This window comes from Schistocerca cancellata, chromosome 7 (assembly GCF_023864275.1).
Source record: "Schistocerca cancellata isolate TAMUIC-IGC-003103 chromosome 7, iqSchCanc2.1, whole genome shotgun sequence".
NCBI lineage: Eukaryota > Metazoa > Arthropoda > Insecta > Orthoptera > Acrididae > Schistocerca > Schistocerca cancellata.
The window spans coordinates 574183743-574210943 of record NC_064632.1 but is presented as its reverse complement, the minus strand read 5'-3'; positions in this window follow the sequence as shown (position 1 = coordinate 574210943).

The following is a 27201-nucleotide window of genomic DNA, read 5'->3' as shown; positions in this document are numbered from 1 at the left end:
CCTTCCTGGGACAATGAATTCACGGTGTTCTTATTTCAATTTCCAGGAGTGTATATTACGTGGTAACTGTTCGTAAAGGAAATGAAGATGTATGAAATTTGGAAATTACGTAATGACTGTCTATCACCAGTATTTAGCAGTGAATGTGTGTTGGTAGCTTTGAAGGCTTCAATCTTTGTTATTTTCCATGTATCATGCAGTGGTATCAGGTTAAGCGTCTCAGTTTTATGAACACGTCCACGAAATCACTAAGTAAAAAGTTGGTCACTTTTAGAACTTCTTCAACGAACAATCTGATTTCGCATACACTTCACGTGTTTAACACGTGTAGATGGCTTCAAAGATGCTATGAAGAATAGGCACACGTTGTTCATATTGGTGTCAGAGATGAGGTGAAAGATACGAATTTTGCATCGACACATTTTCGGAAGTAATTGCTAAATAATCGATGTGTATTAAAAATAACGTAGTTGTTCTTTCATCATCATCATTGTCATCATTTATTGCACTAACAGTCCTTTAAGGGCTATCCTTTAAGGCGTACAGTAGAAAACGAAAGACATAACCACACTACGAAAGGACAGAATCAGTACTGTATAAAATATTGTAAAGCAACAGATTGCAAAAAGCACAATAAAAAGGAGGTCAGTTAGCCGAAACGGAGGAGATGTCTACTGCACATGACAGTCGATCGCTGCCCGGTCTCCAGTTTCATCTGCCACCACTTTCGGCCCCACTTCTTTAACGACTATTAATACTCGATTCTTCCATCGCATCCTTGGACGTACCTTTGGGCGCTTCCAAGCAGGTTGGCAATGATGGAAGTATGGGAGGGATTTATCAGTTCGAATTATTTGTCCAAACCACTGCAGCTTCCTGTGCCCTGAGATTAGTTCAACGTGTGGCTTTCGAAACTTTTATTAGTCAGAACTGAACCCAAGTACTTGAATTCTTGTACACGTTCAAAAGTATATCCCTCAACAACGATGGAAGGAAGGAAGAAAGCTCAACAGCGCGATACAAGGGATATTTGGTTTTATCCGCATTCACCACCAGCCCATTTTTTTTTTTTTTTTTTTTTTTTTTTTTTTTTTTTTTTTTTGCGGAGAAATCGCGAAGTATCAGTGCATCAGCCAGAATGTCGAGCCGAACGTAGTTGTACATTAAAAGCGTTGTTAGCTACTTCCATTTTTTCATTCGGTAAGTTGTGTGGTGAAATGCTTTTACTTTTAAATTCTTCTATACGAAGCATTGAAAACAACCTACAGATCCTGCACTATGCAGAGAAGGGAAATATCATGACCAACCTTGAAAAAATAGAAATATTTAACAATAAAAACACATCGTTGAACCCCCATGATATAACAGAATTAGCTAACAATACTTTCGTGGAAAACTTCTGAAAGCTATTCTTTCATAGGACACAAAAATAAAATTACGAGACGTGTTTTTATTTAAAAGAACATAATTTCATCTAATGTTTTTAAACAAAGAACGTGTTTAATAATTTCCTGCTGCACATCGATTATTTGTCAGTTGCTTCCTAAAAAGTATCGGTGTTGAAGTCACATCTTTCACCTCATCTCTGACACCAATTTTAACAGGGTATTCCTTTGGTTCGTAGCATCTTTCAAAAAAATGGTACAAATGGCTCTAAGCACTATGGGACTTAAGATCTGAGGTCATCAGTCCCCTAGAGTTAGAACTACTTAAACCTAACTAGCCTAAGGACGTCACACACATCCATGCCCGAGGCAGGATTCGAACCTGCGACCGTAGCAGCAGCGCGGTTCCGGACTGAAGCGTCTAGAACCGCTCGGCCACATCTGCCGGCCATAGTATCTTTCCAAGTCATCCGTACATGTTGAACACGTTGACTGTATGCGAAATCCGATTGCTTGTTGAAAAAGTGCTAATGATGACCCTTTTTTTTTCCTTCGCGATTTCACGGAAGTGTTTATAACATTGGGGCACGTTTACCGTGGTACTTCTGCGTAGTACACGGAAAATAACAAAAAAAAATGGCTTTGAGCACTATGGGACTTAACATCTGTGGTCATCAGTCCCCTAGAACTTAGAACTACTTAAACCTAACTAACCTAAGGACATCACACACATCCATGCCCGAGGCAGGATTCGAACTTGCGACCGTAGCAGTCACGCGGTTCCGGACTGAAGTGCCTAGAACCGGACGGCCAGCGCGGCCGGCAAAATAACAAAAACTCAAGCGTTCAAATCTATCAACACAAGTTCACTGTAAATACAGATGCTAAACTGCCACTATGTAATTTCCAAATTTATCTTCATTTCCTTTATGAATTGTTATGAGTTAATATATTTTCTCGCTAGGAAACCTTGGCAAAACGCAGCCATCTGACGATCAACGGAAGCTCGTAACCGGTATGTGTGAATGTGAGTGTGTGTGTGTGTGTGTGTGTGTGTGTGTGTGTGAGTGTGTGTTTGGGGTGGGTGGGTGGGTGGGTGTGCCTGTGTTTGGAATTTACGAGTTTACGAGCTCTCAACGGCGAGGCAAACAGCGTCCTTACAAATATTTAAATAAACGAATGTGGCTAAAAGGATTGAAAATTTGTCACGCCGTGAGGAGTAAATCTTCAAAATGAAACTCATTCACTTCCGCTTCACTCACGTTCAGACACACACACATACACACACACACACACACAATCTCTCCATTTCACATGTTGTAGGTCTATGGAGAAAGGGTGAAATGCGGCAAACCAGAAGTTAAAACAAATAGAAAACGACAGAGGAGCTAAAATAACAGCACAGAGTAATGCGACCACTTACAAACAACATGAGTGAGCGAGTCGGTGTCAATACGTTAAGAGACACTGGACTCGCATTCGCGAGGACGACGGTTCAATCTCACGTCCGGCCATCCTGATTTAGGTTTTCCGTGATTTCCCTGAATCGCTCCAGGCAAATGCCGGCATGGTTCCTTTGAAAGGGCACGGCCGACTTCCTTCCCCATCCTTCCCTAATCCGATGAGACCGATGACCTCGCTGTCTGGTCTCCTTCCCCAAAACAACCCAACCAAATATGTTAAGAACACCGCCTAAAATTTTAGGAAACAAGTTGAATAATCACAGAAGATTAAAACTCTAACCACATTCTTTTGAATGTCACTTAAAACAGGGGCAGATCTGTCGACAATGTGTTGACAAGAGGAAAAAGAGTTCTTTAAATTAGCGGTAGGTAAATATTTTTATAACGTAGTCCACAACACAACCACAGAACCAACACAATGTCAGTTATTGACAAAATAACTAGGCTTCTTGGTCATTTAGAGCTCCTAACCGGTTAACATGGTCTCAGTCTCTAACCAATGCAGCCATTCTTGTTGTGTTGTTGCGCTGCGCTGTGAGGCGATGAGGCGAGGATATGTGCATCTGGCTCGGTGCGAGGAATCTCCATCCACACATTCTGCCTCGCAGAGGTCTGCTTCACAGCCAGTTTGCTCCACGCTGCAATGTGGTCATGGTCTCTGTATCCTTTGTGTTCCGGGGACGGGATTTCCAGAACCACCTCGCGACAGAACTTTGTGACCATCAGACGTTGGTGCCTGAGACGGCCCAGACAACGTACATTTCGTTTAGTATTACTTCTAAGAGACCTGCACAGCCACCGTCCGCGCTGGTTGTATGACGTCCTTGCAGTGGCAGACATTCCAGTTTCCCGCCGCCATCAAATCGTAACTGCAGAGTATCGCGTTGCACTCCTTGCAGTTACTTATGTTGTGAATTGGCAGGAGCCAATTCACGGAGTTTGGAGGAAGCCGAAATGCACGCTATAAGCTCATGCAGGATGGCGTGAGGTCTGGAACAGTTAAAGGAGTTGAGTCTAGTAAATAAAGTACGTAGTTGATGTAATACTTAACTTTAATCCACAATTGGTGAACATCGTCTGATAGTACATGCTTCACAATATAAATAGCAAAGGATAAATGGCGCCTAGCTAGGTCGGAGCAAATGACGTAGCTGAAGGCTATGCTAACTATCGTCTCGGCAAATGAGAGCGTATTTGTCAGTGTAGCTTCGCTAACAAAGTCGGCTGTACAACTGGGGCGAGTGCTGGGTGTAGTGGACTGACAAGACAGCCAGTCCACAGTGACGGGTAACCGAAAGGCACGCGTTTACACACGCCGGCTGGGGTTAGGTCTGAAACAGGATACGTAATGAATGCTATAAAGAAAAGTACGTAGCTGCTGGAATACTTAACTTTAATCCATCATTTGTATACAGCATTCTGGATGATACAAGTGGGACTCTTGCTAGGTCGTAGCCATGGACTTAGCTGAAGGCTATTCTAACTGTCTCTCGGCAAATGAGAGAAAGGCTTCGGCAGTGTAGTCGCTAGCAAAGTCGTCCGTACAACTGGGGCAAGTGCTAGTCAGTCTCTCTCGACCTGCCGTGTGGTGGCGCTTGGTCTGCAATTACTGACAGTGGCGACACGCGGGTCCGACATGTACTAATGGACCGCGGCCGATTTAAAGCTACCACCTAGCAAGTGTGGTGTCTGGCGGTGACACCACACTAGGATCTGTCTCTAGACCTGCAGTGTGGCGGCGCTCGGTCTGCAATCACTGACAGTGGCGACACGCGGGTCCGACGTATACTAACGGACCGCGGCCGATTTAAAAGCTACCACCTAGCAAGTGTGGTGTCTGGCGGTGACACCACAACGTATGCCTCCAGTTCCTTTGCAGGGTGTATATATGCAAGATGCTGCATAGCTTCAACGTAACTATGAATGCAGCATTAGGTACTCGGACATTGCTCGGAGAACACATCTGTAGCCCATGTACTCATGGCCCGCGCTCCTACCGTGAGGAATGGCGTGTCATAACGTTTCCATGTCAAGGAACACACAGCTGTCCTCTTCTTTACACTTTTTGTTATTTCGTTTGGTTTATTGAGTCATTTTCAACAGCTTGGTACTATTAAAGAACAGGTACGCAGAGAAGTCACATTAAAAAGAGGTTGAATAGTGATGAAAAATTATTTTATAACGTCCAGATAAAAAAAAAATACATTTTGCTAAGGGACTTCATAACTACCGCAAAAACAGAAAAAAAAAATTTGGGAGGATACACCAGGAGACTAGATTGTTTATGTAACTACAGACAGAACACTAGATTTCGTATATACAACATCATAGAAAACAAAAAGGACTCCGTATATTTGAAGATACTCATGACATAATAAATCAGAACTACTTCTTGGAAGAGCACCTTCAATATCACATGGTTTTGCAGTAAGCGGTTTTACTGTATTTAGAAGAAACTGTAAGAGAACAGCAAGTGGTTAATAACTCCTTCTCCGATCTTCTGAAAGTCGCAGGAAAGAATGACTCCCATGCGGCGGCACACATTAGTAGTACTCCACTGTTTAACACTTGGCGGAAGTGGATCCAGCCTATTGCGGTAAATGTATTTGTTCACACGTACTGTCACCCCTCCGTGTAAAGCTCGTCTGCTGTTCATTATCTCTCCACTTATCGCCCACACTTTCTCTGTTTCATCTCTTTAGCCCAGGGCCGGCCAAAAGCTGCACAGTGTGCAGACGTGCGGAAGTGCTGCACATGTGCGCACGTGTGCGACAGCGACATCTGTTATTAGACATGTGTCCTAAATGAACGGCGGCGGCTCCACTTCCCTGTGGTACAAGCAAGAGCGCAACATATCCAGTCTCGTTTATCCCTGGTGACCGTAACCTTAACAGAGAAGTACAGAGAAGTACTGTGAAAAAGCAAAGGGCGGGAGATCTATGTTCTCAGTCGTTTAAAAATGACTGGGAACAGCAATTCCTTTTTGTAGCCATTGGTGAAAACTCACAGTGTTTCCGTGCCGCCGAATAATAGGCGTCCAGCGTAAGTTTTCAATTGAACCCCCACGCGGATCCTCTACGATCTCGTCCCCTTCCCCCACCTTCTCCTTTTCCTTGAAAGGATACGGATCCTGTACGCCTCCCGTAAACTCGATCCTCCTCATCCGCTCGTCTCCCCGATCCTCTCCCACCCCCGCCCACTGCCGCACCTGTATTCCCACGCCCCACCCGGTCTCCATCTCTCAATCCTCCTTACCCTCTCCCAAGGTGGCTTCCGCCAGCTCCCCCTCCCTGATGATGTCCTCCTCCCCTCCATCTACCCCTCCTATCAACTTTGAACCTGCCCCACCCCCCACTTCCGGTGTCCTTTCCTTTCGGCACCCTCCCTCCCTTCTCTTCTCTTTCCTTTTCCCCTGTCCCCTCCCTCCACCCCTCTTCCCCCGGGCTTCCCCTCCTCCTTCCTCCCTCCCCCCTATCTCCCCTGCCCGTGACATCTCTGCTCTCCCCTCTCGCTCTCCCACTCCCCTTCCTCCTCCACCTCTCTTGGCAGGTCCCCGGACTCGCACACGCATGGTGAACATTCGCGCGCCGGAGATCATCGCCATCAGTGTCTCGTGTGTGTGCTTCGTTTTGTGTTTCGCGTTCTTTCGCAGTTCCACCTCCACTGTTCGCATGTGCCGTCGCCGTCCTCCGTGTTCTGTCGCCGTATCAACAAGTGTTAGTGATTTTATCGTCCAGCGTGAACGGCTTCATATTTATTGTTTTTATGTCTCTACTTTTTTGCCCGCCATTTTCATTGTATTGTCTATGTCGCCTCTTTGTCGCATGATTGTACCACTTAAGGCTGAAGAGCGGCGTACTATGCTGCTGACAGCCCGCCTCTATGAGGTCCTAAAATTACAATAAAGAAAAAGAATTTCAATTGAAAGACATTACAATACATATCACAAAGACAAGTGTAGTGTACTCAACAGTGAAGAACGGCAAGCAAAATTAAATGTCCTTCAGAAAATGGATGAGACACATCAACTCGATTTTACTGTACGTTGAAGTAACTGATACTTCTTGAACGCTTAGTTTCTTGTGTTACATTTATGTTTGTTTTACTGTACGCTGTACAATGTACTGTTTTCAATTTTCCAGAATGACAACCACACTAAATCTTCACTGCGAGCAATTTTAAAATCGCATTTAGAATTGCACAATCTGGGAAACCCTTTTCCGAAGGGGAGTTTGTGAAAGGGCGTCTGATAGATGCTGCAGAACTTGTGTGTCCCACGAACGTTAGCTGGTTTCAACAAATCAGTCTATTCGAACAAACAGTGGCAAGACGTATCAGTGCTATGGCCGGCGATCTGCACAGGCAGCTAATAAATAAGGCTAAATACTTTGTTGCTTTCTCTATTGCGCTCGATGAAGTAACAGATCTTACAGTTACAGCCCAGGTTGTGATATACGTAAGAGGTGTCGATAACGCACTTTGTGTAACAGAGCAGCGACATCTGTGCATAGAAATATTCACTGCGTGAACGCTGACGGCTGCGGCGTGCACGCTGTCACCCGCAAGTTGCACATCTGCAAGAGCACTGCACGCGTGCAGAATTTCTGGCCGGCCCTGCTTTAGCCAGTGAACGGTTCCTTTCCGTCGAATCTGAAGGTCTGTAGGGTATTTTCTGAGCAGTACTAGTAAGTACTTAAATACTGCTAATGCTTTCTACATGAAAGATGCTGCAGAACTTGTGTGTCCCACGAACGTTAGCAGGTTTCAACAAATCAGTCTATTCGAACAAACAGTGGCAAGACGTATCAGTGCTATGGCCGGCCATTGCCTAAATAAATAATGGATTGGAATCGTTCATTTTTATCACTGACAAAATAAAAAAAATAAGTAAATCGTAAAACAAAAAATTAAATTTGTTAAAAATCTCATGGATATCATTACAATTTATTTAGAAAAATAGCATATTAGAATAAGGTTCTTTCTGTATGTTGTCGCTTCTGTGTCTCCATTATTTACTTCTCGTTCGATCTTCCAGATACATTTTACAAAGAACAGATAAGATTAATATAAATCACATTAACGTTTGGAACGTACAATGTGGAAACAAATTATATCAGTTATTACATTACAATTATGTCAGGGAAACTATATTATTACATTAAATGGAACAAAAATCACGTAAATTGATGACAATTCATTACACAGTAACATTAAAAGTATGGAGCCATTTCGTGGCATTGTCCGTTAACTTGTGGAGAGCCGTCTCTGAAACCACGAATGTTACAAACCAGAAGATGGTCCATTGTTTGTACCTCGCCACAGTCGCAACACGAATTGTCGGTATAGCCCCATTTGGTTGTTTGCTGTCTGCATCGTCAAACTCCGGTGCGAAACCTGTTTAGAGCCGACCAGTGTTTCCTGTTGAGGTTGAAGCCTTCAACCCTTTTGGTTGGGTCGTGGATTAGGTGATGGTTTTCCACGACGCCTCTTCTCACACCCTGCCATGCATTCTTCCATTCAGCATCGAGACCCTCTGTACCCAATGTTCTGCTCCAGACGATAGGTTTTCTGGACTTCAGTGTAGTGGGTCCTCCCATGTCGGCATGTATGGGTAGCCTTGGGTTTGCTTCAATTTTTTCTACTATGTCCTGGGTTGCTATCTCTCTACGTATGGAAGCAGGAGCGATGTTTGCCAGCGCCGGAAGCCACTGATCGGGGGTTGGCCTGCGAGTGCCGGTGACGGTTCTCAGAGTGGCATTCAGTTGTACATTCACTTTTTTGGCTTGCAGGCCTCTGCTGCAGACTGGGGCACAGTACTCTGCAGCGCTATACACCAGTGCCAGTGCAGCAGTTCGTAGAGTGGCAGCATCACAACCCCACGTGGTGCCTGCCAGTCTGTTGAGTAGGTTACTTCTCATGCGGGTGCGTTGTCTTCATTGTCAATACGTCCCAGAGATGGCAGCACCGTACGGCAGATGGAATTTTACCGCCAGCGGCGAGAATGAGAACTGTTTTAAATGCTTAAAATGGCGACGTTTTCCTTACTTGAACAGCGTGCAATCATTCGTTTTCTGAATTTGCGTGGTGTGAAACCAATTGAAATTCATCGACAGTTGAAGGAGACATGTGGTGATGGAGTTATGGATGTGTCTGAAAGTCATGCTGCGTTATAACCTACATGAAATAGTACAGTGTAACACAAATACCCACCTTGCTTAGGCAATGGTCAACAGCATGTACAAATGCATAACATTTTGCTGACTATAATAAGGTTTATTATTATTATCATTTTGCTACTGGTTTCACTTCTGAACTATCATCAATGGCAGGAAAATTATCACAATATCACATTTCATACTTACACAAAATCTTAACTGCCAAGAAAAATTATAAACTGTGACAAGACTGAAATACGAGGTGCATTCAAGTTCTAAGGCCTCCGATTTTTTTTCTCCCGACTGGAAAGAGATGGAAACATGCGCATTGTTTTAAAATGAGGCCATGTTCATTGTCAATACATCCCAGAGATGGCAGCACCATACGGCAGATGGAATTTTACCGCCAGTGGCGAGAATGAGAACTGTTTTAAATACTTAAAATGGCGACGTTTTCCTTACTTGAACAGCGTGCAATCATTCGTTTTCTGAATTTGCGTGGTGTGAAACCAATTGAAATTCATCGACAGTTGAAGGAGACATGTGGTGATGGAGTTATGGATGTGTCGAAAGTGCGTTCGTGGGTGCGACAGTTTAATGAAGGCAGAACATCGTGTGACAAATAACCGAAACAACCACAGGATCGCACAAGCCGATCTGACGACATGATCGAGAAAGTGGAGAGAATTGTTTTGGGGGATCGCCGAATGACTGTTGAACAGATCGCCTCCAGACTTGGCATTACTGTGGGTTCTGTGCACACAATCCTGCATGACGACCTGAAAATGCGAAAAGTGTCATCCAGGTGGGTGCCACGAATGCTGATGAACAACCACATGGCTGCCCATGTGGCATGTTGCCAAGCAATGTTGACGCGCAACGACAGCATGAATGGGACTTTCTTTTCGTCGGTTGTGACAATGGATGAGACGTGGATGCCATTTTTCAATCCAGAAACAAAGCGCCAGTCAGCTCAATGGAAGCACACAGATTCACCGCCACCAAAAAAAATTCGGGTAATCGCCAGTGCTGAAAAAATGATGGTGTCCATGTTCTGGGACAGCGAGGGCGTAATCCTTACCCATTGCGTTCCAAACGGCACTACGGTAACAGGTGCATCCTACGAAAATGTTTTGAAGAACAAATTCCTTCCTGCACCGCAACAAAAACGTCCAGGAAGGGCTGCGCGTGTGCTGTTTCACCAAGACAACGCCCCCGCACATCGAGCTAACGTTACGCAACAGTTTCTTCGTGATAACAACTTTGAAGTGATTCCTCATGCTCCCTACTCAGCTGACCTGGCTCCTAGTGACTTTCGGCTTTTTCCAACAATGAAAGACACTCTCCGTGGCCGCACTTTCACCAGCCGTGCTGCTATTGCCTCAGCGATTTTCCAGTGGTCAAAACAGACTCCTAAAGAAGGCTTCGCCGCTGCCATGGAATCATGGCGTCAGGGTTGTGAAAAATGTGTACGCCTGCAGGGCGATTAAGTCGAGAAGTAATGCCAGTTTCATCGATTTCGGGTGAGTAGTTAATTAGAAAAAAAATCGAAGGCCTTAGAACTTGAATGCACCTCGTATGTTGGCATATTGACAAAAGGACCTTGTGCCAGTGTGCCATCATATTTCAATCTATAATTTCGTCTCCCCATCATCCACGCACTGCTTCTCGCGAAGTGCATCGTTCGTTGGGCCAAACATGTAAACGGGCTGTATGGTGGATGAGGAAGAACAGTTCAACGGAGTTATGTGAGCTCGGCTCTGGTGCATAGATTTGTGTGAGGCGTTGCGTTGTCATGAAGAAGGAGAAGTTCGTTTGCACTTTGGTGGCAGTGCAAATACTGAAGTCGTTTTGTCGATTTCCTGAAGGTTGCATTTCTGAGTTGACTTTCGCACAAGGACATCACAGAGAAGCAGTCCTTCAGAGTTCCACAATTTAATTCTTCGTGGGAGTGGTGTTGTGGCGCCTCTGCATGGATTACAGTTTGGTTTCCGGTTCGAAATGATGTTGTTGTTGCTGTGGTCTTCAGTCCTGAGACTGGTTTGATGCAGCTCTCCATGCTGCTGTGCAAGCTTCTTCATCTCCCGGTACCTACTGCAACCTACATCCTTCTGAATCTGCTTAGTGTATTCATCTCTTGGTCTCCCCCTACGATTTTTACCCTCCACGCTGCCTTCCAATACTAAATTGGTGATCCCTTGATGCCTCAGAACATGTCCTACCAACCGATCCCTTCTTCTGGTCAAGTTGTGCCACAAACTTCTCTTCTCCCCAATCCTATTCAATACTTCCTCATTAGTTATGTGATCTACCCATCAATTCTTCAGTATTCTTCTGTAGCACCACATTTCGAAAGCTTCTATTCTCTTCTTGTCCAAACTATTTACCGTCCATGTTTCACTTCCATACATGGCTACACTCTATACAAATACTTTCAGGAATGACTTCCTGACACTTAAATCTATACTCGATGTTAACAAATTTCTCTTCTTCAGAAACGCTTTCCTTGCCATTGCCAGTCTATATTTTATATCCTCTGTACTTCGACCATCATCAGTTATTTTGCCCCCCAAATAGCAAAACTCCTTTACTACTTTAAGTGTCTCATTTCCTAATCTAATACCCTCAACATCACCTGACTTAATTCGACTACACGAAATGATGAACCCACAGCTTTTTTTTTTTTTTTTTTTTAATGATGAACCCACATAAAAGCTGCCGCGATCGGCCTCGTAACGTGCAAGTACTTCCGCACAGTCGTTGCTTCGTTGGTCTTTATAGTCTTGTGTTAGATAGTGAGGAAGCCAGCGGGCACACACCTTTGAGTATCTCACTTGGTGGAGGGGTGTGTCAGCACTACGAACAGCACCGTCCGCCTGTGCAGTGGGCTACTTGATCGCGATCCGTTGATCTCCTAGAGTGTCCGCACATTCCAACGCTGCGGGAGTCACAGACGTATGCGGGCAGCCGGCACGAGAGAGGTCGGACAGGTTGTTGCGCGACCTTGTTGCTATGACGACAGACACCATGCCCAACGACTCACTGTGCTTTTGTTCCCCACCAGGTCTCCGCAATTCTGCAAGCGGCTGTCATTATCTGCATTGCTCTGGTTTTCCGCTCAAATAGACTAAATGACGGCTCTCTGATTGGAAAGCACTTACATTGCAAACGCCATTTTGAAGGTTGCATGTAGCACCGCCACGTATCGGAACTGCGTGACACTAGAGGGCCTGAAGCGGGAATATGCCACGCTCTTCAGATTGGCTGAGGAAAAAAATGTTTTGCATTACATATGAACGCCCCATGTACATGATCCCCACTTTCTTTATTTCTACAATTATTGTCGTATGCATTAAAAATTCGCATGAACAGATTTTCACGATTATCTGTATAGGTTTAGGAATCTATATGGGATTACAAGGAATTATTTTAAGTTTTAGTCCTTTAAAAACAGGTAAATAATGCTAAACGTAAGAGATGCACAACGCTCTGAAGTCTTGGATAAATATAATTAGTCATCCTCACAGCAAAAATTGAAGACCCCGTCGATACCTGAAGAAATTTTACAGAAATCGAACAGTTTCTGAAACGTCATATAAAAATTTTTTTTGAATACTCTTAATTTTCTCAAGTGGATTGTTTGTTGCACTGGAGTAAACGAATCAGTCGCTTTAGTTTTATTTGTGTGTTGTATTTCATGGGCCTGTGGCCGGCCGCGTTGGTCTAGCGGTTCTAGGCGCGCAGTCCGGAACCGCGCGATTGCTACGGTCGCAGGTTCGAATCCAGCCTCGGGCATGGATGTGTGTGATGTCCTTAGGTTAGTTAGGTTTAAGTAGTTCTAAGTTCTAGGGGACTGATGACCACAGATGTTAAGTCCCATAGTGCTCGGACCCATTTGAACCATTTTTTCCTGGGCCTGCTCTTATTGCAGAAAGTGAACAGCACCAGAAATTAGCTTCGAATTTTGTCTACAGTATTCAGCTTACATATTACACTAATGGCCATTAAAATTGGTACACCAAGAGGAAATGCAGATGATAAACGTGTATTCACAGGACAAATACCCACCTCTGGCCGTAATAACGGCCTTGATGCGCCTGGTCATTGAGTCAAACAAAGCTTGGATGGCGTGTACAGGTACAACTGCCCATGGAGCTTCAGCACGATACCACAGTTAATCAAGAGTAGTGACTGGCTTATTGTGACGAGCCAGTTGCTCGGCCACTATTGACCAGACGTTTCAATTGGTGAGAGATCTGGAGAATGTGCTCGCCAGGGCAGCAGTCGAACATTTTCTGTATCCAGAAAGGTCTCTAAAGGACCTGCAACATGCGGTCGTGCATTATCCTGCTGAAATGTAGGGTTTCGCAGGAATCAGATGAAGGGTAGAGCCACGGGTCGTAACACATCTGAAATGTAATATCCACTGTTCAAAGTGCCGTGAATGCGAACAACAGGTGACCGAGACGTGTAACCAATGGCACCCCATACCATCACGCCGGGTGATACGCCAGTATGGCGATGACGAAAACACGCTTCCAATGTGCGTTCACCGCGATGTCGCCAAACACGGAGGCGACCATCATTATGCTGAAAACAGAACCTGGATTCATCCGAAAAAGTGACGTTTTGCCATTCGTGCACCCAGGTTCGTCGTTAAGTACACCATCGCAGGGGTTCCTGTCTGTGATGCAGCGTCAAGGGTAACTGTAGCCGTGGTCTCCGAGCTGATAGATAGTCCATGCTTCTGCGAACGTCGTCGAACTGTTCGTGTAGCTGGCAAACATAAAAGTAGCCAAAGCCTTGCAAACAAACAAAAATTACGCGAAGCGAAATGTAGTGTCAGGAGGGCTATGCGAGAGGCGTTCAATGAATTCGAAAGTAAAGTTCTATGTACTGACTTGACAGAAAACCGTAAGAAATTTTGGTCTGATGTCAAAGCGGTAGGTGGATCAAAACAAATTGTCCAAACACTCTGTGACCAAATTGGTACTGAAACAGAGGATGGCAGACTTAAGGCCGAAATTCTAAATGTCTTTTTCCAAAGCTGTTTCACAGGGGAAGACTGCACTGTAGTTCTTTCTCTAGATTGTCGCACAATGACAAAATGGTAGATATCGAAATAGACGACAGACGGATAGAGAAACAATTAAAATCGCTCAAAAGAGGAAAGGCCGCTGGACCTGATAGGATACGAGTTCCATTTTACAGAGTACGCGAAGGAACGTGCCCCCCTTCTTGCAGCGGTGTACCGTAGGTCTCTAGAAGAGCGTAGCGTTCCAAAGGGTTGGAAAAGGGCACAGGTCATCCCCGTTTTCAAGAAGGGCCGTCGAACAGATGTGCCGAACAATAGACCTATATCTCTAACGTCGATCAGTTGTAGAATTTTGGAATACGTACTATGTTCGGGTGTAATGACTTTTCTGGAGACTAGAAATCTACTTTGTACGAATCAGCATTGGTTTCGAAAAAGACGATCGTGTGAAATTCAGCTCGCGTTATTCGTCCACGAGACTCAGAGGGCCATAGACACGGGTTCCCAGGTAGATGCCGTGTTTCTTGAATTCCGCGTGGCGTTCGATACAGTTCTCCATAGTCGTTTAATGAACAAAGTGAGAGCATATGGTGTATCAGACCAATTGTGAGATTGGATTGAAGAGTTCCTAGATAACAGAACGCAGCATGTCATTCTCAATGGAGAGAAGTCTTCCGAAGAAAGAGTGATTTCAGGTGTGCCGCAGGGGAGTGTCGTAGGACCGTTGCTACTCACAACATATGTAAATGACCTTGTGGATAACATCGGAAGTTCACTGAGGCTTTTTGTGGATGATGCTGTGGTATATCGAGGGGTTGTAACGATGGAAAATTGTACTGAAATGCAGGAGGATTTGCAACGAATTGCCGCATGGTGCAGGGAATGGCAGTTGAGTCTCAATGTAGACAAGTGTAATGTGCTGCGAATACATAGAAAGAAAGATCCTTTATCAGTTAGCTACAATATAGTAGGTCAGCAACTGGAAACAGTTAATTCCATAAATTATCTGGGAGTAGGCATTAGGAGTGATTTAAAATCGAATGATCATATGATCGTCGGTAAAGCAGATGCCAGACGGATTCATTGGAAGAATCCTAAGGAAATGCAATCCGAAAACAAAGGAAGTAGGTTACAGTACACTTGTTCGCCCACTGCTTGAATATTGCTCACCAGTGTGGGATCCGTACCAGATAGGGTTGATAGAAGAGATAGAGAAGATCCAACGGAGAGCAGCGCGCTTTTACAGGATCATTTAGTAATCGCTAAAGCGTTACGGAGATGATAGATAAGCTCCAGGGGAAGACTCTGCAGGAGAGACGCTCAGTAGCTCGGTACGGGCGTTTGTTGAAGTTTCGAGAACATACCTTCACCGAGGAGTCTAGCAGTATATTGCTTCCTCCTACGTATATCTCGCGAAGAGACCATCAGGATAAAATCAGAGAGATTAGAGCCCATGCAGAGGCATACCGACAAACCTTCTTTCCACGAACAATACGAGACTGGAATAGAAGGGAGAACCGATAGAGGTACTCAAGGTACCCTCCGCCACACACCGTCGAGTGGCTTGTAGAGTATGGATGAAGATGTAGTTGTAGATTGTTGTTGTCTTGAAAACTTCCCCATCTGTTGACTCAGGGATCGAGACGTGGTTGCACGATCCATTACAGCCATGCGGATAAGATGCCTGTCAAAAAATGGCTCTGAGCACTATGGGACATAACATCTGAAGTCATCAGTCCCCTAGAACTTAGAACTACTTAAACCTAATTAACCTAATAACATCACACACATCCATGCCCGAGGCAGGATTCGAACCTGCGACCGTAGCAGTCGCGCGGATGCATGTCATCTGGACTGCTAGTGATACGAGGCCGTTGGGATCCAGCACGGCGTTCCGTATTACCCTCTTGAACCCACCGATTCCATATTCTGCTAACAGTCATTGGATCTCGACCAACGCGAGCAGCAATGTCGCGATACGATAAACCGCAATCGCGATAGGCTACAATCCGACCATTACCAAAGTCGGAAACGTGATGGTACGCATTTCTTCTCCTTACGCGAGGCATCACAACAATGTTTCACCAGGCAGCGCTGGTCAACTGCTGTTTGTGTATGAGAAATCGGTCGGAAACGTTGCCCATGTCAGCACGTTGTAGGTGTCACCACCGGCGCCAACCTTGTGTGAATGCTCCGAAAAGCTAATCATTTGCGTATCACAGCATCTTCTTCCTGTCGGTTAAATTTCGCGTCTTTAGCACGTCATCTTCGTGGTGTAGCAATTTTAATGCCCAGTGGTGTATATGGGATTACAAGAAATTATTTTACGTTTTAGCCGGTTTTAAAAACATGTAAATAATGCTAAACGTAAGAGATGCACAACGCTCTGAAGGCTTGGAGAAATATGATTAGTCATCCTCACAGTAAAAAATGTAGACCTTGTCGATACCTGAAGAAATTTTACCGATATCGAACTGTTTTTGAAATGTCATATAAAACTCTTTATGCATATTCTTAATTTTCTCAAATGGAATGTTTGTTGCACAGGAGTAAACCAATCAGTCGCTTTAGTTTTATCTTTGTGTTGTATTTCATGGCCCTGCTCTAATTGCAGAAAGTGAACAGTACCAGAAAATAGCTTCGAATTTGGTATACAGTATTCAGCTTACATATTAGTTTGTACTAGCAAAAGCACGTCTTTAACATATCATTTTTAACAGTTCTGTGGCAAAGTTTCCTATAATATCTGATGCAGCTTTGACAACTAATTTGTTGGGTTGGGGGGTTGGGGTTGGGTTGTTTCGAGAAGGAGACCAGACAGCGAGGTCATCGATCTCATCGGATTAGGGAAGGACGGGGAAGGAAGTCGGCCGTGCCCTTTGAAAGGAACCATCCCGGCATTTGCCTGGAGCGCTTTAGGGAAATAACGGAAAACCTAAATCAGGCTGGCCGGACGCGGTATTGAACCGTCGTCCTCCCGAATGCGAGTCCAGTGTCTAACCACAATTAATTTGTTATAGCGAGTGATAACCTATACGGATTTAACATGAAACACCGATGACCCTCCAAGCATCAACTGAAATGTTAAGAACAGTTCATCAGCAATGTCTAAGGCACGATTCAGCCAACATTCCTGCCAGTTCGTAATACCCGCTGTTTTAATTACGCTGGTAAACTAAACTGATTCCACCCACTTAGGTATTTAACTCTACCCCCCCCCCCTTCCCCCACCCGTCTGACGATTTCGGTAGGCAAAATGAGTTATAAATAACTGTAGAATGTAACTGATATAAAAATAACCGTAACACGATAACTGACACTTCGAAATAACCGCTCGGCCCGCCTGTAGTATTCATTACCTGGGAGCAGTGGGCGTGTGACACGCGTTGTGCGTGGGTCGCTGCCCCTCGCAGCCGGCTGGCGCCGTTTTTTGTCCAGCGAGCGTGCGGCACGGCTCGGCCCGCCCCCCTCAGGCAGACAGAGTTCTCCGAATCTGTGGAAACGGCGAGAGCTTTCGCCTGGGAGCGAGCAGAATGGTGGCAAAAAACAGCGAAGCGACGCCGCCGCACCCCACACCTGCCGGGGGCTGCACGCACGGCCTTCTGGGAAGTTGCGACCCGCACCAGGAGAGGTCACCCCCCCCCCCCCCCACCGCCCCCCCCCCACCGACCCCACACGAGTTACCTGTCCCAGACGCAGTGCACGGCCACATCGCACAACCCACCTCGAACTCGGGTTCCGGAGTTATGCAGAACCGATGCGCCCCAGAAGGTATAGTATGACTAGTCTTGCGCGCTACGGTCGCAGGTTCCAATCCTGCCTCGGGCATGGATGTGTGTGATGTCCTTAGGTTAGTTAGGTTTAAGAAGTTCTAACTTCATCTACATCTACATCTACATTTATACTCCGCAAGCCACCCAACGGTGTGTGGCGGAGGGCACTTTATGTGCCACTGCCTGTTCCAGTCGCGTATGGTTCGCGGGAAGAACGACTGTCTGAAAGCCTCTGTGCGCGCTCTAATCTCTCTAATTTTACATTCGTGATCTCCTCGGGAGGTATAAGTAGGGGGAAGCAATATATTCGATACCTCATATAGGAACGCACCCTCTCGAAACCTGGCGAGCAAGCTACACCGCGATGCAGAGCGCCTCTCTTGCAGAGTCTGCCACTTGAGTTTGTTAAACATCTCCGTAACGCTATCACGGTTACCAAATAACCCTGTGACGAAACGCGCCGCTCTTCTTTGGATCTTCTCTATCTCCTCCGTCAACCCGATCTGGTACGGATCCCACACTGATGAGCAATACTCAAGTATAGGTCGAACGAGTGTTTTGTAAGCCACCTCCTTTGTTGATGGACTACATTTTCTAAGGACTCTCCCAATGAATCTCAACCTGGTACTCGCCTTACCAACAATAAATTTTATATGATCATTCCACTTCAAATCGCTCCGCACGCATACTCCCAGATATTTTACAGAAGTAACTGCTACCAGTGTTTGTTCCGCTATCATATAATCATACAATAAAGGATCCTTCTTTCTATGTATTCGCAATACATTACATTTGTCTATGTTAAGGGTCAGTTGCCACTCCCTGCACCAAGTGCCTATCCGCTGCAGATCTTCCTGCATTTCGCTACAATTTTCTAATGCTGCAACTTCTCTGTATACTACAGCATCATCCGCGAAAAGCCGCATGGAACTTCCGACACTATCTACTAGGTCATTTATATATATTGTGAAAAGCAATGGTCCCATAACACTCCCCTGTGGCACGCCAGAGGTTACTTTAATGTCTGTAGACGTCTCTCCGTTGATAACAACATGCTGTGTTCTGTTTGCTAAAAACTCTTCAATCCAGCCACACAGCTGGTCTGATATTCCGTAGGCTCTTACTTTGTTTATCAAGCGACAGTGCGGAACTGTATCGAACGCCTTCCGGAAGTCAAGAAAAATAGCATCTGCCTGGGAGCCTGTATCTAATATTTTCTGGGTCTCATGAACAAATAAAGCGAGTTGGGTCTCACACGATCGCTGTTTCCGGAATCCATGTTGATTCCTACATAGTAGATTCTGGGTTTCCAAAAACAACATGATACTCGAGCAAAAAACATGTTCTAAAATTCTACAACAGATCGACGTCAGAGATATAGGTCTATAGTTTTGCGCATCTGCTCGACGACCCTTCTTGAAGACTGGGACTACCTGTGCTCTATTCCAATCATTTGGATCCTTCCGTTCCTCTAGAGACTTGCGGTACACGGCTGTTAGAAGGGGGGCAAGTTCTTTCGCGTACTCTGTGTAGAATCGAATTGGTATCCCGCCAGGTCCAGTGGACTTTCCTCTGTTGAGTGATTCCAGTTGCTTTTCTGTTCCTTGGACACTTATTACAATGTCAGCCATTTTTTCGTTTGTGCGACGATTTAGAGAAGGAACTGCAGTGCGGTCTTCCTCTGTGAAACAGCTTTGGAAAAAGGTGTTTAGTATTTCAGCTTTACGCTTGTCATCCTCTGTTTCAATGCCATCATCATCCCGGAGTGTCTGGATATGCTGTTTCGAGCCAGTTACTGATTTAACGTAAGACCAGAACTTCCTAGGATTTTATGTCAAGTCGGTACCTAGTATTTTACTTTCGAATTCACTGAACGCTTCACGCATAGCCCTCCTTACGCTAACTTTGACATCGTTTAGTTTCTGTTTGTCTGAGAGGTTTTGGCTGCGTTTAAACTTGGAGTGAAGCTCTCTTTGCTTTCGCAGTAGTATCCTAACTTTGTTGTTGTACTACGGTGGGTTTTTCCCGTCCCTCACAGTATTACTCGGCACGCACCTGTCTAAAACGCATTTTACGATTGGCTTGAACTTTTTCCATAAACACTCAACATTGTTAGTGTCGGAACAAAAATTTTCGTTTGATCTGTTAGGTAGTCTGAAATCTGCCTTCTATTACTCTTGCTAAACAGATAAACCTTCCTCCCTTTTTTTATATTCCTGTTAACTTCTAGGGGACTGATGACCTCAGCAGTTCCCATAGTGCTCAGAGCCATTTGAACCATTTGAACTAGATTTGCGAGCTAGCAAAACTACGGTGCTATAGTTTTGGCACACTACGTAAATGACATTTTAAATTGGTAGTATTACCGGTAGTGCTGGCAGCATTGGTAGAGAAAGAAACATATATGAGTGTGTAAGAGAGAAACTGGGGGCCATTAAATTCTTTGTTTCTTTAATTGTTTGGTTGATTGTTTTGCACATAATGAGAACCACACATCATTCAGTGTTAGTCCATTGTGTACCTTGTAGCCTTGCGGAATATACACTGAAGAGCCCAAGAAGCTGGTACACCTTCCTACTATCGTGTAGCCCCCCCCTTCCCTCCCTCCCCGCGAGCACAGAGAAGTGCCGCAACACGACGTGGCATGGACGCGATTAATGTCTGAAGTAGTGCTGGAGGGAACTGCCAGCAAGAATTCTGCTGGTTGTCCATAAATCCGTAACAGTACGAGGTGGTGGAGATCTCTTCTGAACAGCACGTTGCAAGACATCCTATATATGCTCAATAATGTTCATGTCTGGGGAGTCTGGTGGCCAGCAAAGTGTTTAAACCCGGAAGAGTGTTCCTGGCGTCACTCCGCAGCAGTTCTGGACATGTGAGGTGTCGAATTGTCTTGCTGGAATTGCACAAGTCCGTCGGAATGAACAATAGACACGAATGGATGCAGGTGATCAGACGTGTTGCTTTCATACATGTCACCTGTCAAGAGTCGTATCTAGACATATCAGTGGTCCCATATCACTCCAACAGCACATGCCCCACATCATTACAGAGCCTCCACCAGACTGAACGGTCCCCTGCTGACATGCAGGGTCCATTGATTCATCAGGTTGTCTCCATACTCCCACACGTCCATCGGCTCAGTACAATTTGAAATTAGACTCGTCCGACCGGGCAACATGTTTGCAGCCATCAACAGTCCAATGTCGGTGTTGACGGGCCCAGGCGAGGCGTAAGCCTTTGTGCCCTGCACTCATCGAGGGTATATGGATGAGCCTTCAGCTCTGAAAGTCCAAATTGATGATGTTTTGTTCAATGGTCAGCACGCTGACATTGAAATCTACAACAATTTGCGCAAGGGCTGCATTTCTGTCACTTTGAACGATTCTCTTCAGTCGTCGTTGGTCCCGTTCTTGCACGATCTTTTTCCGGCCGCAGCGATGTCGGAGATTTGATGTTTTACCGGATTCCTGATATTCACGGTTCACTCGTGAAATGGTCTTACGGGAAAATCCTCTCTACATCGCTACCTTGGAGATGCTGTGTCCCATTGCTCGTGCGCCGACTATAACACCACGTTCAAACTCACATAAATCTTGATAACCTGCCATTGTAGCGGCAGTAGCTGATCCAGCAATTGAGGCAGACGCTTGTTGTCTCATATTGGGGTTGCAGACCACAGCGCCATATTCTAACTATTTACATATCTCTGTATTTGAATATGTATACTTATACCAGTTTCTTTGGCGCTTCAGTGTATATTTTATTTTATAAGTACTAAAACTTAGATGATCACGCAACTTCTAGAATTACCATTAATACAAGTTCTGTTTACATGGTTTACATGCAGAAAGCTTAAAAAAGTATATATATATATATATATATATATATATATATATATATATATATATATATATAAGCTTTCTGCATCTACAAAAGTATATATATATATGTATATGTATATATGTATATATATATGTATATATATGTATATATATATATATGTATATATATATACTTTTTTAAGCTTTCTGTATGTAAACCAAGTAAACAGAACTTGTATTAATGGTAATTCTAGAAGGTCCATCACCGTTCCCTTTGGATCCCTATGTAACTCGGTGCTCTCCGATACACACGATCGAACAGCGGAGGAGTGGTACTCAAGCGTCAAATTTAGGTTACAATATCTCCGGATGTAATTAACATTTTACAATGCAACAAACGGCACTGATTACGTATTTGTTTATATGTTCAGATGTGCTAACAAAACTAACGGGGTTCCATTTAAAAAAGCGTAGGTTTGCGTTAAAAAACATAATTCCGTGCATTTTTTTATGGTTTGTATTAACCAATTACACTAGCCCCTCTCCTCACGTTCGGTCTGTGGAATCGATTCGTCAGTATTTGATGTGGCTTACGAAATATATCCAGCGGTAATGTTAGGTGACTCACCCTATATATATATATATATATATATATATATATATATATATAATGTCCAAGAAAACAAAAGACATGGAGATCTCCTATACAACAAATTGGCGAGTTTCAAATAGATCATGTGGCGATTTCATACCCAGTACAAAAAGAAATTTACGACGTCCAAGTACGCAGAGGAGCAAACATTGATTCAGACCATTACCTAACTAGAATTAAAATCAAGTTTACAGCACGAAGAAGTCATCAGAAGAAAACAGAAATACAGAAATATGACACCAAGAAGATTAAAGAATCTAAAGTAAAAGAAGAATGGGAGAAGGAAAAGGCAAACACATGGGAAGAATTTCATTCTAAAATCACGCGAATAGCTAAGGAAACTATTCCCTTGAAAAAGATATTCAAACACCCTTGGTGGGATTCAGACTGTGAAAATGCATTGGAAAGGAGAAAAAAGGCATTTCAAGAATATAACAGTAAAAAATCACAAGAAAGTCTACATTTATTTAACGAGGTTAGAAAACAGGTTTCAAAATCTATTAGGCAAGCAAAAAGGAAGTACACAAAGGCACAACTGGATGCCATAGAAGAAAATTTCCAAAACTATAATACAAGAGACTTCTACAGAACTTTCACAGATAAAATACGAGGATATATCCCTCAAAATTTATGTTTCAGAAAACCAGATCGTAAATTAGCCCTAACAAACCAGGAAAACTGTCAAGTATTGGCTCAATATTTTTCTAACCTACTAAATTGCCCAGAACCTAGTTTAAGGTTTCCCAAAGAAATCAGTGCCAACGCTCAACCGGATTCATTACCACCAACACAGGAAGAAATCAAATGTCACATTAAAAACTTAAAAAATAATAGAACATCTGGCGAAGATGGCATTGTTGCAGAGCTATTAAAAAACCTAGGGCCAAAGACGTTGCAAGAGCTCACAAAAATAATAACAAAAATATGGGAAACAGAAAAATTACCAGAGGATTGGAAATGTGCCCTTATTCACCCGTTACATAAAAAAGGAGACAGAACAAATGTCAATAACTACAGGGGAATCTCACTTTTACAAGTCACCTACAAAATTCTCTCAACATGCCTGCTGAAAAGAACACAAGAGCAGCTGGAACGCCAAATTGGTGATTATCAAGCAGGCTTCCGCCCCGGTCGCTCATGCATAGAACAAATATTTAATTTAAAGACAATATTAAAACACAAAGCAATTAGAAATGCCCCCATAATTTGTACATTTGTAGATTTTAAGAAAGCCTATGACTCAATTGACCGGCAATCTTTGTTTAACATTTTAGAGGAACTTGGACTTGACTCCAAAACACTAAGGCTTATCAAAGAATCACTGACAGACACTGTATCTAAAGTTAAATTCAGGGGAGAAATCTCTGAACCTTTTCTCATAAAAACTGGAGTACGTCAAGGTGACGGGCTATCTCCACTTCTGTTTAATATAGTCCTGGATAAAGTCATTAAGGAATGGGAAAAAGAATTAAAAAATCAATCCTACTGGAAACCAATCCATCTTGGTAGAACCAAAGACAACGTGGAGGTATCTTGTTTAGCATTCGCGGACGACTTGGCCATACTTGCAGATGATGAAGAAATCGCCACCAAACATATAGAGATCCTTAAGGAATGCGCGGATAAAGTAGGTTTACAAATTTCGTTTCAAAAGACAGAATTTTTCTGTACGAAATTCCATATACACAGTTTGAACACAAAATATGGAAAAATAAATAGAGTAAAACATTTTAAATACCTAGGTGAAATTTTGGAGCCAACCGGAGGAGAGAAAGTTGCACAGAAGATCAGACAACAGAAAATGAAGAGAGCATATGGTATGACACATGAAATATACAATAAAAAATGCATCTCCTCGAACACAAAAATCAGACACTACTGCGCAGTAATTAAGCCAGCAGCACTATATGCTAGTGAAACGCTCACACTCCACACAAAATGTGACTTAGAAAAAATACTAAAAGAAGAACGCAAAATTATGAGAAAGATTTTAGGTCCAAAATTAACAGAAGAAGGATACCGAATACAATCAAGAAGAACCACAGAAACTATATCAAACCTGGCAGCAGACATAAGAAGGCGAAGATTAAAATTTTATGGACATGTCACTAGACTTCCCCCCACACGACTCACCAACAGAATTCTCACTTACATAGAAAAAGTCAAATCAACAACACCATGGATTAGACAAGTAAAATTAGATTTACAAAAAGCAAGTATTGAACTTAAAGATGTCAAAGATAGAAAAACTTTTAGAAATAAGGTGGAAAAGTGGATTGTATTGTCGGAGAAGGAAGCACTAAAGAGCCCATGAACAAAATGGACAGGAGAAAGAAAAAGAAAACATGGAGAACGAATGAAAGAAGTATGGAAGAAACGACGTCAGAAAGCTTTGCGTGATCCTTCTGGGTCCATTCGCGATAAGTAAGTATAAGTAAGTAAGTGTATATATATATATCATTATTATATATATCATTATTGTTGTTATTTTATACTCAATAGAACATTCTTTATCATGATCGAAAACAAGAGTTTCCAGTTATTGTTGATAAATGACAAAGTTATTTATGAATAACAGAAACTATTTTACACAAGTTCGACCAAGTCTTGAAGCTATGTTTCATATGTTTTTACTTTTGGGGCCCTTTTATCTTATCTTTTTGTTGAGGAAATGGCGTATCACAGCGCTGTATAATAATTCTGTATTGCTTTCTCCACTTTTACTACAACATCTCTCTGTTTCACATTACAATTCAACAATTTTCTAATAAAACCTGAATTAAACATTTAGAGTTTTGATTTACTGCTTACGCTCAAGTAACAGATAGGAGGATAACTACTCGTTAATAAATATGTTCCATAGATTACCATACCCTTTATATGTCTTCACTTAGTTATTAAACAGTTCACTGCTCCAGATTTTTAGGTGAATGTAGTAAGGAACTGATATCATACATAAAGAAAACGGTAGTTATAAGATAACACCTGATAGGTATGCAATACACCTAACGTATAGGTAACGTGGACACAACCTCAACTGACAGAAGCTACTAAGAAAATTATTAGAGTCTACAGTTATTTATAACAATATAAAATAGCCTACAATAGCCGCCAGGGACACCAGAAGCGCTAATGTGAGGCCGAGGCAAATGGGGTTGTTGTGGTCGCAACGTCTGTGCCCCTCCTCAAAAAAGGAATGTTACTAAATGAGTTTGTATTTTCCAGTGTATGTTGATTCAGGGAAAAGGGAAACTGAAAAATTAAATACTTTAATGAGAAAATTGTTTTAAATAAACCTATTTACATCATGTAATAGTAAAAAGCACACAACTGAAGACAACAGAGAGTAGATTTATTTCCTGAAAATGACTGCATTTTTGCAAAACAAAAAGAGAGAATAAATCCTATAGTATCTTAGATAAATTGTATACGGCTCACAGTAGCAATTCAACAGGAATTACGGAAATTGATTCTTGGCTCAAAGCTTTTTCTTTTGCTACTAGTAATTGTGGTACACAACTGGACTCACAAATGGCATCACTGAATACCTGTATCGTGCCAATTGCTCATGGTGAGAAACCATAGAGGGCGCACATAGCCGATTATATTATGCTTCCCTCATACATCAGTAGTTACATCCCCAGTAGTTACGGTTTGGGGCCAAAGAGGGGGTCCGCAACAGGGACTAGATCACATTTCCATCCGATGTCAGACAAATCGTTCGCAAACTAACACTCACCCGCAAACCACGGTTTTAAGCCGACGAGTAGCTCCACTCAATCAGTGTCCCCATAGAGCTCCAAGAGTGACGCAGTTTGCATCTATCAACAGACACTGCCCGTAGAAGGGCAACAAGGACGTCACCTCAAAGTAGGTCACCCCAAAGTAGGTCGCCCCAAGTACCATAATCCAAGATGGCGGCCGTGACGCAAGTACGTGACGTCACGTGACGTCAGTTGATGATGTGAGTACCGTTATCCAAAAATGGCGGTAAGAGAGGGCAGTTGGACTACCTTCACTAACCTAAGTCACCTCGTCTTACGAACTCGCGGAAAATTTTAATTTTGGACGGTAGATAGGGCAACTGGGCTATCTCTACTAACCAAAAAAAAATTGCAGAAAAGAAAGGGCTACCTCCACTAGCCTAAGTCACCTCTTCCTAGGAACTGACACCGCCACTTTGTCCTATGAACTCATGGGAAGTTTGAGTTTTGGTGGTAAGATAAGTCGATTGGGCTACCTCCACTAACCTGTCACCCGACCCCCACCTCTTCCTAGAAACTGGTGGAAAGTTTGAATTTTGGAGGGGGGAGATAGGTTAATTGGGCTACATCCCCTAACCTAAGAAAATGGCGGGAAATAAAGGGCACTTGGACTAGCTCGACTAACCTAAGTCACCTCTTCCAATGAACTGGACGTAAATCTTTATTTGCGCAATTAGAACCAGTACCACCATCAAATGTATTAACCATCCTCCTGGAAAATGGGTGTCAATTCTGCTCTAAGAGCTTACTCCAGCAGCTGGGGCGAGTTAGGGTGGTGGCTCCGACACTATACGCTGCTACCTCAAATCGAATATAATTTTAAAAATTTGTTTAAATTTGCTTAAATTTCTTGAAATTTGTTTAAACTTATTATCTATCTACAGCATTAGTGTGATGTTACCATCACAAGAGGCTGAGATTTCGATAGCTGTATAAGATGCACTGGACGTAAGTCCTTATTTAAACGATTAGAATCACTACAACCATCAACTCTGTTCACGAAATTTGCTCTAACAGCTGATGCGAGTTACTATCCTGTTTCATTCAATTCGAATATAATTTCTATAAAGTTCTTTAAATTTGTATAAATTTCTTTAAATTTGTTTAAATTAGTTTAAATTTATTATCTACCTACAGCATTAGAGTTGTA